This window comes from Cynoglossus semilaevis, chromosome 15 (assembly GCF_000523025.1).
Source record: "Cynoglossus semilaevis isolate Cse_v1.0 chromosome 15, Cse_v1.0, whole genome shotgun sequence".
NCBI lineage: Eukaryota > Metazoa > Chordata > Actinopteri > Pleuronectiformes > Cynoglossidae > Cynoglossus > Cynoglossus semilaevis.
In genome coordinates, this window is record NC_024321.1 from 17,734,121 (window position 1) to 17,748,231 (window position 14,111).

The window sequence follows — 14,111 nt, forward strand, 5'->3', positions numbered from 1 at the left end:
GAATATACAGTAATATTAATTTTGAAAATTGGGATTTGTATATTATTACTTAAAGCATTGTTTCTCTGCGTCACACACATATACTCTACCTTTTCCAGGCCACATGCTCTCACTGTGAAGAACAATGTTCAGTGGTGTTCATGAACCTTCTTGTTATTGTCCAACAGTTAAGTCGCAGTTGGGAAGCCATAATTATAGGTATATCTGCACCAGGTCAGTGCAGTGAGAGAAAATAAAAGCCTATTGATCTGATTGGTTTGTGTGGTGTGTGTTATTGTTTGTTGTGTAAAATAGCACAAGTGGCTCTTATTCAGCAGGCACACGCTGGAGGGGCCTACCTTTCTGCTACTCACAAAGACCCACAATTCCCTGGGCAGTTCTCAGGTGGATCGCCTTACCCATACTGCCTCTGTGGCTCACCTGAGGACCAACTGAGTCACATAAACCTGAGCAGACACCCAGGGGAGGCTGACAGTTACCTCTGCCCACAGACACATGTCCTTCACAGAACAGCTGAGAGGTTGTTGTTGCCACCTCCCATACACCCATGAACCACTGGAAAAAAACCCCATTCTTCAATCTTTGCACACACATGCCTGCAATTACCAGCCATTACCGAGTCCCCTTTCAGTGCAATGAAGCAGTTTATTCAAGTGTGTCAATGAGAACTGTACACGGTCACCCAAGCTGCTGCTGTAAAGCTGCTTTCACTGGATGAGCCAATCATGAGCTTTCCCTCCTGGCAAACTGTCCACGTGCTCACAAGCTGAACTCGGATTTCCCAAGAAAACTGAAACCTGAAGCTGTCCATACAATACAAACCTCACACATACACTCATTATCGTGTTACGCTGCCTGGTTTATGCAAACAAAAATAAGGGAAAGCACAAGCACAAGTAATGTAACTTGACAGACTTAGCTTCATACGTGGCCTCTTCACTTGCTGCCACAGGAATAGATTTAGAGCAACTTTCCATCACATTAACCCAAAAAGTGTTCGGGCTAATTGTTCTTGACTTCCTGACAGTCAGCAAGTCAATTCATGCTCTTAGCCTTCACATCACCTTCATTGGTTTACATCAGGAACAGGCAGCTAATGTTGACTACACCTTCCAAACATGATTTCAAAGGGATTTTCTACGTATTAGTTTAAGCCAGAATGGCTTCAGCTCTGTTCAGCAAGGAGAGAAATATTTTTCATGTACAGACAGAGATAATTATTTACAGATCCGCACAGGCTAAACTGTCTGAGTCTCTGCCAGTCAGGATTAAATGCTCATTCTGGCTCCAGAAACAGAGAGCGATTGAAAAAAAAAGAAATGAAAAAGTGTCTCAGAAGAAAACTTTAATTGTAATTATCATATCCAATAATTGTGTTATTATTCTTTTAATTTTTTTCCGCTTTTCTTCACTTTGTCCTTTATTTAACATGACGTTACATCATGATTATAAATCTTAAATTACATGAGGTCATTCTAGCGTTCTATTATTTCTAGCTAATTTTCTAATTTGATGTCAAAAGGCAAAACTGTAAACATATTTTTTTAGAAAGCGTTCACACAAGTTGCTTCACTAAAAAAAGATTCACTAAAAACAAATTCTAAATCAACTAATACTTCAGCCTAAATCATTCTTCGTCTCTAATTTGAATGTCAGACAACCTTAATTAGACAGAAAGACACATTTTTGATTAAAAATGACACTAGAAATATTTAAATGACAGAGTTCAAGTGTTCAATAGCAATCATGGCAAACATACCAAGGGTGTGGTACTGGGTGTGTGGAGTTCACTTTGGACCCCTTGGCACTGAATCATCCTGTATGGGCAGATGCATGCTAAAAACAGTTTAAATAAAAATGAATTTAAACTTTGAGGCTGAGCTGATTTGACAAGCGAAAAACTCAACTCCTGAGCATATGCTAGCAATTATAAGACGTTACATACAAGTAACATACTTTCAGTTTGTGAAAGCAGTGCATTCAACTGTTTCCAGGATAAACACTGTCACCTTGGCGGCCGCCGCTGCTCTGGAGCTGCTTTTAGCCTGAAAACAATTTGATCTGTAGTAGAATAAACTGCAGAAATGAACTTGGCCTTGATTGCACAAGATTTCACCGCTGACTTCCTCACAGTGTGCAGTGGGGGTATAAATATTTTAGATGGGGAGAGACTTGGTTGGGGCAACAAATTAATTGCCCTTGAGCCATCATATTTGACAACGCGGATTTGATACATTTCTGTTAAATGCCCATATCTCATGTCAGCAACAGCTCAGCGATTGCCTGGTGCACAGACTGGGCTTTGCCCAAAAAATAAATTTATATTTTATATAAGTTATGGTGCATCTTAAACACACTGATAATCAAAATAAGTGATTATTCATTATTTTAAAAATGTCTATTTTTTAAAAGATAATCAGGAATACCGAGGGGTGGCACCCGAGCACCCCCTATGGACCACTCACCTCTGCACATCAACATTTAATCTAACAATAATGCCCATACTAAAACAAAAGGAATACTAAGAAAAATTATCGTTGCTGAATCTCCGCAGTGAGTCTGCGCCTGTGTGTGGTGCTGTCACGGTTGCCTAGAGACAGACAACACACAACGACGGAACTCACAAAACCTGCATCCTTTAAGAATGTCCGCTGCACACCATACTCCACCACGCCCTCGGAAGTGAATGTGGAAGAGTCAGTGGAGATGATTACGATGCAAAGTGTAAACTGGAGCATGGTGGGCTGTGAGAGCGCAACACTGCAGACACTCACTCAATAAACTCCTGCGAGCGATGCAGTGACGTCATTATATTATAATTGATTTCCTATCAGGTTATGTTTTTGCCAGAAGATGTCAGTGCACGAGTGTAGACTAGTTTAGTAGACTAGTGTAGTTTAGTTGATAGTTTAGGATGTTGCGTTTTTAAAGTTTTAAAAGTTGTTAATATGCAGTAGCATTAGCCGTAAATAAAATTCCCTCAACGAGTGTTAAGGGAAGGAGTAATGTTTTGCACTTTTCACTGTTTCTTTTTTCCTATTCAATAAACAGATACGTTTGTATTGTTGTTGTTTTTTTCTGTTGCATCCTCTTCTAGGTAAACGTGTTAGAAGAGAGTCTATATAGTTATGCACTTAAAAAGTTTATTTTGATGTGCAAGCATTCCTTTTTCACATTCCTTCACATCTGTGTGATCTTTTTATTTTTTATTTTATTTTAAAATGGTAATAAAGATCTCCAAGCTTTAAGTAGTACTAACTGTCTTCTTGATCAGCCCTTTAATTAAAACACCGGCACAAAATAAAACAAACCGCTGCTGCGGACTCCACGCCCACATGAGTCGGACCAATCACGCTGTTTGGCGGTGTAGTACGTCACAAAGATGCGACGGAACAGGTAAAACACATTTCAAACGCTTCTGGCATGTGACGTCACACGCCGCAAAAGTTTGAAAGCAACAAGTGTATGAAGTTATTCTGCAAAGACAGCTCGACCTGGTCCAGATTAATGGCTTAAAGAGAAAGGTTAATGGGTTTTGCATTATTTTTCCTTAATGTTGGTGTTTTGACTCAGTGTGTTATTTTATTTTCTAAAGTTAAATAGCTTAGCCTTAACATGAAATGGAAGACATTTAAATATTTTTTGTTTTGCTAAAACAACAAAACAATTGGCAGACCGATGTTGTTTGGAGACTGTGTTTACTCATTGAATCATGTTTTACCATTTTAGTGGTGCAGCTTCAGTGTCTTCTACAGTAATTTTCTAAAAGAAACTGTTTACATTGTATTAAACTTGGAATCAACAATGTTTGAAATGAACAGATGCGTTGAGGTTCCTGCACACGGAGACCAGGTTGAAATTGTCCAGCATTGAAGTTCACTCCTGAGACTAAAAGACGAGGTGAGTGAGAGGTTTTCTGTTTAAGAAGAAAGTAATTATTTGACTAATGTTGTGCTCACAGAACTTCTGAACCTAACATGTGTTTGTGGTTTATTTTCCAGATTGATCATCCTGAAGATCTTCAACCAAGTAAGGAGCGTTTCTTTTCTTTTATGCTTTGGGGCTGCTGTGCTGTGCTGTGCTTTGCTGTGCTTTCGAAGGCTGCTGTGCCTTGTTGAAGGTCTGTTTGACTGTGTTAAACATAGCAATGAAAACAGTGTTGTTTCTCACCTCTGAAGAAAAGGTTAGCTTGGTTTGAGCTATGGCCTTGTTTTGGCTGATGTCCAGTGCTATTGCGGTGCTTCCTCTTGGCTGCAGTGCCTACTTTTCTCCTGCCATTTTCCCACTGTAACCATAACCATTTTTTCATAAAGTTAACTGTTTACAAATCAGTATGGCATTTCATTGATATTGTGAGATTTGGTCTGTGGTTACTGATGACAACTACATACTTGATCCCAGATTTGCTGTAGTTTACAATCAGTCAGAATTATTAAACTGGATTTTATTCACGCTACTAACTACTCTACACTACTGTCCTTCCTTTCCAGCTCTTCTCTTTGATGCTTAAAGAAATCCAGTTGTGAATTCTTACTGAGTGCTGTACCATAGATGCAGTTTCCAAAATGAGACATGGATCCCTCTGCTTTTGTGACAATGGTCCTTCCATGGTACGTTGTTGTCCAAAACCAACCAGTGAAGTCCCTTAAAACAGAATGAATAAAGATTTGGTCTGTGATCAAGCTTTTGTAGTCATTTCATCAGTGATCTTTTGTCCATATCAATGATTGCACATAAGAAGCCATGTTTATTCAGTTAAAGGCTGCTTTGTTTGTTGATTTAGTTTGGGGTGGAGGTCCATGGTTTCCAGAGGCATTGGGGTTTTTTTAAGGGTAGAAGGAATCTCCAGTGTGACGGCCAACTGCTGGTTGACCTAATGGCTTCCTTTCATTTTTGTTTTCTAGTTCTATCCCTTTTTAGTTACTTTCATTTCAAATTTCAATTGATGTTGTTGATTTGTTTATTTTATGTCCCGTGGTTTCATGCAAACCATAATGTTGTGTAATTTTATGGGTTGAATATAGAAGTGAATGGAATCCACATTTCTCCCGTGCAGACAACAAATGTTTTTAGAGATGGAGAAGGTGAAACCCTAGAACGACGGCACGTATGGTTTCCAAACATATTGGACGTATCCAGACACTCCTGAGATGATGGATCTGGACACACAGGGATTTAGGCTGATATTTGATTCTGTCTGGAGTTTTTTCTCCACACTCAGGTTCACCTCATTACTCTACACCACAGAGGCAGAGTCCACCTCACCTCTGAACTCCAGAGAGAATCCCCCTCTGCCTTGCCTGTGAACCTCAAAGTTACCATTTGTAAATGTGGCATTGTAACTCTTAGCATTAACACATGGAATTTTTCTTTTCTTTAATTATCCACAAGGTGGAGAGAGATCTGAATTAGAACAGTTATAGACAGAGCCGACTAAAAAAGAAAGACAACAAACTCAGTACAGGCTAACTCCAGTTCATTTTTGGATAAGTAAATGGGATTAGTAGCTGACTGTAGTGACTTAAGCAGATTAAAGACAGACCATGTTTTATGTTGCCTCTAACCTAAATAATTAATAGTGATACACATTCCGGCTAAAGAAGGCAAACGTTAGGAGTTAGGATTTGATGATATTGGGTTGATGTTTCTGCTAATATAACCATGCCAACACTACCCTCGTTAGTTAGTTTTAAGGTCACTGGCAACAATACAATCCGTCAGAACTCAATAGAAAAGACGATTGGTGACCACAAATAGTTTCCAAGACAATGACATATTTTGGTGTCATTCTAGCTGAATTATACATAAAAGGAATGTGGTGCCATTGTAATCCAAGTACTTTGTTCTGGAACATTTTGTTCTAGAAGCACAAAATTGGAATGACGTGTCTCGAACCGACAGAAACCATACAATTTCAAATTTGATACAAACCTTGTTTCATAAGCAAACGTCCTGATTTGAATCTGCCCGTGTCTGTGGTTGTTAGTTGGTTGTACCAGTAAAATACTGCCTAAAGAGTCATTTTTGTGCTGTTAGGTAAAGACCAGGTTTATAACAATCTCTTGATCTAATCACTGTTTCAAATTATATTTCACATCTTTTAGGCAGAGTTTTTTTTTAACTTTATCAGTAAATTTAAATAATGAGCATAACTTCTCTACAAATTAAATTAACAGAGAAGAGAGTGAAGTTGCCGAGGGCTCTGTTTGGAAAGTTTCTCTTCTGTGGCATGTTAGGAGCGCTCACCAGTCTCTTATGCCTAAGTATTAGCATAGGTTGTACATCCAATAATACCATTAGCGATTGGTTTTCAGTGGATGCATTTATCAAACTAGTATTCTAGTAACTTAAGAGCAGAGCTGTCCAAACATTTATTAAAATGAGTAAAACTGGATCAAACTACCTCTTTGTGAAAATGAAAAAGAATCAATTTCAGAATTTTCACACTGGATGCCCTTCCTGTTGCAACTCAACTTGTGCATATAAGTCGGCTAACCCTCTCAGCCACTAATTTAATTAGTGTTTTTTACACTAATTAACACTGTTCATTATAGGTGCCATAGGTCCTAAGCTGAGGATCTGGACGATGCTGGCATTTAGGGCTGGCACACTACATACTTGATGCTACATGAACCTTAGTGTCACTGAGCTCCACAGATTTTGTGCCACTAGATCTGAAGGCAGGTACCATCTGTTTGAGCTCAACCACCAGCAGTAATTCTTTGCTTTTTTTAATATCCACAATGGACTGTTTTGGTATTAATAATGCAAATGACCTTGTTTATGAATTTCCATTCTTTGTGTCACTACGGATTTTTTTTTCTTTGCTACTGAAATGTCAGGTTTTGTTTTGTTTTTTTTTAAAGAAAGAAGTTATTTCTTTTCAACAAGTGGCAGCATTATAGCGTTAGGTAGCAATCAGAACACAAATACACAGGGTGTGGTGTTGGGTGTGAGGTATTTAGTTCAGGCCCCTCAGCTGTGGATTGTTCTGCAAGGACAGGCACGGAAACCTTAGAAAGCAAATAACCTGAACATAACCTTTATCTATAAAACGACCTGCTTAAAAACATCAAGCATGGTTTAATTAAATTGAAATGAAATAAGCATGGTAATGAATCCTCCCAAATATACAGAAATATGAAACCTTCACCGCAAATCCAGATGGAAACTGCATCAGACTACCAGTGAGTTGACTTTTGAGTACACAGATGGAGTACAGTGGTCTGGTTGTAGTTATGAGTGTGTCTAGTGTGTGTGTTAGCAGTGTTTGGGTGGATTTTATCGATCAGAGGATTTTTTTTTTTCTGCTGTGTCTTATTTCTGCCCCCAAAATCTTCTCACCACACTTGCCCACAAGTGGTGTGAGATTGGTGTGAAATGTTTGTTATTTTTGTCTCCCTTTTGCAGTGATCCCATTGTCCATAGTTGTTTTTATCTCATTCTTTCAAAAATATTCACACTTTGCAGCTTTATTTTAAATTATTTGTATACCCATTAAAAGTATACCCATTATTATTTAAAAAGACCACCAAAAATACTATATATAAAATACTATATATATTGTTTTTTTCAGTGAAATCCTGAAAGAGTTGTGAAACTCTGATTCTCTACTTTCTTATTATATATATAATAGATCAATGTATGAATGATTATAAACTACTGTTGAATTTGAAGTGAAATAAATCATGAAGTACTTTTAAAAATGGTGACTGAAAAGCATTTGTTAACAGGTAGACATTGATTAGACACACTCACTGCACTTTATCATCTAAATGGCTTCAAGGTGGTCATAAACCTAAGCGAAAATGAATCAGGGTATTGATAGTCTTATTTTTCCGAGGACAATGTTTACAGAAGGTACAAATGAATGAGTCAATTTCTTATTTTTGGTTCATTTTTTAAGATTTTGTATGTATAGGTTGTTAGTAGTAATTTCTTTTTGGCTTCTTGGCAAATGACCTCCAAATTAAAAAATGCAATCTTCCAAACCTCTGTTAAGATAAGATTAAACTACCACTGCAACCCATTCCTTCAAAAGGTGAAATAATTTGTTTATAACTGTAGTTCAGCCAATCAGTGACAATTCACTGCTGTCACCACAAACTTCTCCTAGGCCATGTCAAACCCTAATGCTCACAAAGAAGATGAAAGTATTGCTCCACAGTAGGCAATTGTTTGCTGGTGTTGCACTGCATGTGTCGTCTTGCAGGATGACTTCATGCCACCGCTGGGTGTTGTCATAGCGCGTGAGTGCTAGTGCTGGCAAAGCCAGCAGGCTTTTTTGGATAGTTTCTCCCTTCAGGACGTACTGGCATGTCTCACACAGTCAAGAGAATGACAGAAGACTCCCACTCCCAGGAAGACACACTCGCTTTAGGGAGGAATTAAAGATCATAAATAAACCACTTGGAGGAGCTTCACATAAGCGCTTTTTCTTTTTTTAGCAGTGTCCCAGTCTGGCACAGTTACTATCCCACCCTGAAGTCTATGTGTGCTTCAGCTATTCGTCATTAATCGTCTGTTTGTCCTATAACAAGTTAGAACACCTCGGTGTGCAGAGTGTGTTTGTGTATTTTGGGTGCTAACAAGTGCTGCTCCAAAGAGCTGAGTAACAGCACACACCCCCCTCCTCACCCCGAGATGCAGCAGTAACAAGGTGTGGAGTTGAATACTTCACACATAGTAACTGAAAGTGGTAATTGTCCTCAACACCAGGCCGCTGGTTGCCCTTTTTTTTATTGTTTTTCCAGTATTTAGAGTGAAAATATGCAGTGCATTTCAGGGTTTGTGGCGGTTAACTGCTGCTGTTGCTAGTAAGCAAATGAGTCATCCAGCGTTGTTGAGAAACGAGATAAATGCTAGGAGATGATGTGAGAGGAAAAAGCTATAAAGCTACCTTATATGTGTGTCTTTGTGTTCTCGTAAGCAGGCTGCAGCTCAATAAAGAACAAGAATGTAAGCCAGCTTTAGTTTGTGAGAGATTTTTTACTCTTAGGACAAACTTTAGAAAGGCATAATTACTGTACCTTTAAATACAGGCAACATAATCTTTTTCTTAATTGTCACTAAAACAAACTATGTCTGTTTTTTTTTAACAAGAGACCATTTTCAGCTTAACAGTGTGCCTTAAAACTGCTGCAGCCCATTTTTAGGGGATCTAAAAACCTTACCCGTTGATTTATCCTCTACTCCTCCTCCTCAATTTCTTTTACAAGACCGGCTTGAAACAGGGTTGCCAGGTGAAGGCCCCATTCATCCTGGACAATTATTCACACTCAAGTTTGTATCCATATCAATCTGTGTCTATTGAAATGTAGAAAACTGCAGTGCTAAGAATATGTAAACACAATAGAAATATCACTGGTAACCGACTTGAACCAACCACTTTTCTACCCACTTCTCAGCTCATATCTGTACTAAACAAAAACTCTCTGGTGTGTCTAAAAGACACACCAGACACTGACCAGGCTTCTATTAAAGCACAATAACACAAAAATCAACAAACAAATGTGTTTTTTTTTTCTTTTTCTACTGTCTTTTCCACACTGGCTTGATTGACCAATCATGTAAAAGCATTTCATAGCTTTCAGCGTTTTGAGGTTCTGCCTTTGTGAACACATAACAAACACCTGTAAAACGTTAGTCAGTATCAACTGTTTGGTGTAAACTAACTGTTGGTTATCGTACGTGTTAGTCTGTCTGTTAGTCTGTTTGCAGCAACCACTTCATTCAGAAGCTACGTGTTAGTTACAGAATGTTCCTGTCAGTTGTCAGCTAATAAAACATGTAATTGCAGGTGCGTTCAGGAACACACTTAAAACAAATACTCCGTTCTTTCACTTTTCCAACAACCACTCTTCATTCCTTTATGTAAGCTACATCACGACTCAAGGAATGTTTATTTGTTTTTGTCTTGTTCCACACTTAGGGAACAATCCTTCTTTGATTTTAGTTTCTAGAAGCAAGCTACAGACAAGTTTTTACCTGCGAAGGCCAGTAATGTTCGCTGCCATCATTTTAGGATTCAGTGTTGAACTTAATTTACTCTGCTGTCATAAACTATTCTTTCTTGTCCAATATTTGACTCACAGTAATTACTCTTCTGAAGATTCACTTGTCACTCGTGTCTAAACTGCCTAACAACTCCGAACAGTAACTCTTGCAGGCTTGAAAGCTTTAGGTAAAAGGACAGTCTGATCTACGTTTCCATGGCTCACAGCGAGCTGCCAGTAGTTAAGGAAGCAGCACAGTCTAATCTGACAGAGTAATCTACTGTATGAGGGTGATAAAAGATTTGTTTTCCTGTTCTTCTCATTCTGCTGTTTCCACTACCACGTCTGCTATCGTCTTTTGCTGTATTACAAACAGCGACTTTACTGTGTGCGTATCAGAAACAGCATACTGGCGGTGATATGAACAGGTTTACAATGCGGTGCATTTATTGCCTGTCATAATCCAGTGCCACGGACATCACCTGGCTGTGAGAACCTCATACAGTAGTAGCTTCAGTAGTTCAACATCCCTGAGTAAATTCAGATATCTGAGTGCTGTGTTACTGTCAGTAAATCAACAAACCACATTGCCATAAAAAGTGCTCATCCTAAAGATGCAATAAATCTAAACTCTGTGGTCTAGCAATTTACTTTAACAGCATTCAACAGGCAAAAGGGGTCAAACTAATTATGATGCCTTCAAATGCACCCAAAAAAACATTGTTTCTGTGATTTTGAGGCAAATTTAGTAACATTGTAGGTTGTAAGTTCTGGTATCAGTTTGAATACTTGTACTGTATATGCCTAAAAGTGATTATCAATTAACTTTTTATTCTATTTTATTATAAAAGAAGCATCAACCAAAGGCTCAGTTTTGTTAATTTGTCGACGAACATTAAAGCAGAGCGAGGCCTGACTGCAGCTGCATTAACACATTGGTCTTACTGCATTAGCCATGCTGCAGAGCCACATGGGTGTAATGAAGATTGTCCTCAAACAAACATTTTGCCACGGCCCCCTCCTCAATAGCTGCGTGTCACCCAGAGAGGAACGCTCTCCACTTTTGGGAATAATTATACTAAATGACAACAGAGTGTGAAGTAGATTCAGTTTACATTTTTTGACAGCAAGACATGGCAAAAATTCCACTTGGAAAACGGTATCCTCTTCAAAGGTATACAGTAGTCTAAAGGACAGAGGATGTAACCCTGTTGGAAAGTTGACTTTAATTTGTTCTAGTTTGCAGTGTTTGTGTTTTTTACAATTGGACACAGGACCTTCTGACCGATGTCACACTCAGAAGAAAGGCCTTTGAATCGATAAAATCCAAAAGGTTACATCACCGAGACTATGATCAGTACAAACAACGCTTTTGTTTGTGCAAGAGGGAAAATCTCCTGTTGAGATTTTCTCAGTTGCAGGAGCATGAGTAATGATCTATGCTCATAAATTACTCTGTTATCAATTTGTGCAGCTGGTTTGGAGCATCTTGACAACACAGTCGGGCATAAATCAGAACAACAGAGAGGGGGAGGGAGAGCCCGTATTTTGTGGGATGAGTAAAAGTTTCACTTGCCAGCCTCAGCCTTCATGTGGATTTGCTCTTCTCTTGGTGTATCAGATCTCTTGGGGCCAAACGGCTGTTTGTCAAATGAGAGACTTCCACTGTGGGTTAACTGAAAACATCAGGGCAATATGGTCAGAGCGAAGAGGCCAAGAGAGGCTGGTCGCTGGGAGACAAAATAAAAACCTGTCCAGCGAGTGAAAGTGTATTTATCGCAGGATTACATGCAGGTTTCACAGTATCGTCTGAAGGCAAGGTTGTGAAGGGAATGAAGAGTTCCTCCAATCAGGCTAGAGTCCGTTTAACTTACCTCAACCCAGCCATCACCTCTTTATCAGGATTAAAGATCAGGTTTCCATGTTGGCATGGAGACTGATCTCTTTGTCTTCTCCTACCCAGAAACGTCTTCCTTCTCCGACCCCTCCCACATGGCCAACAGCCCAGTTTCTGTGATTTTTAAGGCACCAAATTTCAAGTTCACTTGAAAACACAAGCTGGGCATACTCAAGCATGTTATTGTGCTTTTGTGTGTCACTGAGTGTAGAAATGTTTGCCTCAGGGCCAAAGAGACAATACAGAGGAATGTGAAGTGAGGCCACGCTGTGACACACACCACTGTCTGCTGGCTGGCCCGGGGCAATCCGCACACAAATAACCTGCCAACACCTTGCAAAGAAAACTGGTAATGGAGCTTCTGTCCAATCAATACACAACAAGTAGTGGGTGTGATTTTATTTAACAGTTTATCCTTATTTCACATGAGGCGTTGGTGTGGTTCAGTGTAGCTGTTTTTATTGTGTAACTGTGACATGTTGGCAAGTTGTATGCGTATTGTATACAAAAAATATTTAAGATAAAATGTATTCATTTATTTATCTACATTTATGCAAGGGGTGTTTGATGTGAGGGGCTGGAGATATTTCCACATTCAATAAAAAACAAATCAGATATTTTTAAAATTGGCTTTTTATTTAACACTGAAAATAAATTAAAAGGCAATCATTGCAATTATGATTTATTTTTAAAATTTATTTATTTATTTTTAATTTTTAAATATGAATGTTAGTGTGTGTGTCAATGGTTGTTCATCTCCATATATGACGCAGTGATGGACTGGTGAACTGTTCAAGGTGTAACCCCGCCCTTGGCCCGTCACTGATCTTAAGACCCCGAAAAGAATTTAGTTGTGGAAGATAAATCCATGTCCTTTTAAAAAAAAATCACTTTCACATGTAGAGTGGACGAGAAAGAAAACAGATCATAAAAGAAATAGGAGGGAGACAATGATCACTAGTGGAAATGTCACTGTTTCTTCACCCACAGTGTGACATAGATGAGTGTCACCAACTATATTTGTAATCAAATATATTGGCTTTTAGACTCTTACCCACATTTGTGGCACTTCATAAAACACAATGCTGTGTTGGACAACACCAGCAACTTATGATTGATATCATGCACTCCTTGAGAAAATGTTTATTGGTGTCATAAATCAGTTTGGAGGGGTTGTAGTTCTAAAAGGCTAAAATAAAAACAGACGATGGAGATGATGAGGTAAAATATAGTCTGTTACATTCTTTTCTGTAGTACGCGCAACTTCACTAAATCTTACCCTGTCGTATTTATGTGATTAATCATTGCCATTTTATTTTGTAATTATCTCTGTATTGTTTATTAATTAAAAGTATTCAGCCGAGCATGTTTTTTCTTTTCTTCTTGTCTGTTGCTGCAGCTATATATCAATATTCCAGGGAGACAGCTAGTGATAAACAGGTGTTTCTGCTCATCCACGTAAGATCACTGTTGTGAGTCAAACATTGTGAGTCACCGTCCAACGATTGTGTATTTTTTCCCCACTTGTTCTTATCATCATTCATTTATGGCTCCCTCCATCTGGAGTCCTACATAACCCAATATCTATCTATTACCATGGCAGTTATCAATAATGATAGCACAACAAAAACATGTAGATTTTTCCCCTTTAAAACCTGGCATTGAAAATATATGCCCGCTAAGTTACTCACTGATAAAACTGTTTAAACTATTTCCATGTTGGCCACAGAGACTTTATTACTTCTGCTGCCCTCTCTCTCTACCTCAGTGCCCACTCTGACAAGCTCTGATTGTCTCTTCATTTTCGGGTGCCTTCAGGTGACTCTGGGACTGCATTGTTTACCCCCAGCTTCTGAGAGAGGATCCGTCCAGCCACCCAGTGAGGTGCTTATCTGATGCAATGGACCATTGATCCCCGTTTGCCCCCAATGAATCAGATCTCTGTTAGTCGAGTGGAGCCTAGAGCTAACCCCATATATTGTTCTTACAGGTTCACTCGACCTCCGCTTATTGGTTGGCTCCCGTTTCAGGCTGCATCTGTGCATAATGCAAGATGGATCGGGTTCAATTGCTAATAAAAGAGGATGCTACGTTTCATTTGAACTGCAGTGATGCATGATCTGAGCTCAGCAGTGTAGCATTAAAAAATGTCTGACAACAATTTGGACGATCCCCAGACAAACGGACAAAGGCCCTGACATCAGCTGTAAATAAACAGG

General features: G+C 38.9%; 1 long non-coding RNA gene across 4 annotated transcripts; it reads left to right on the forward strand.

The window, feature by feature from the left end:
* The first annotated feature begins 2,520 nt into the window (after window positions 1–2,520).
* On the forward strand, window positions 2,521–14,105 carry LOC103391337 (uncharacterized). 4 transcript variants are annotated; one of them, XR_003052105.1, is made up of 6 exons: window positions 2,521–3,524; window positions 3,822–3,900; window positions 4,002–4,029; window positions 13,292–13,378; window positions 13,661–13,776; window positions 13,883–14,105. It is a non-coding gene; the product is annotated as an uncharacterized LOC103391337 (long non-coding RNA). The 4 variants fall into 4 exon arrangements; XR_003052106.1 differs by having other exon boundaries at window positions 13,711–13,776; XR_003052107.1 differs by having other exon boundaries at window positions 13,292–13,350; window positions 13,711–13,776.
* Window positions 14,106–14,111: the final 6 nt, after the last annotated feature.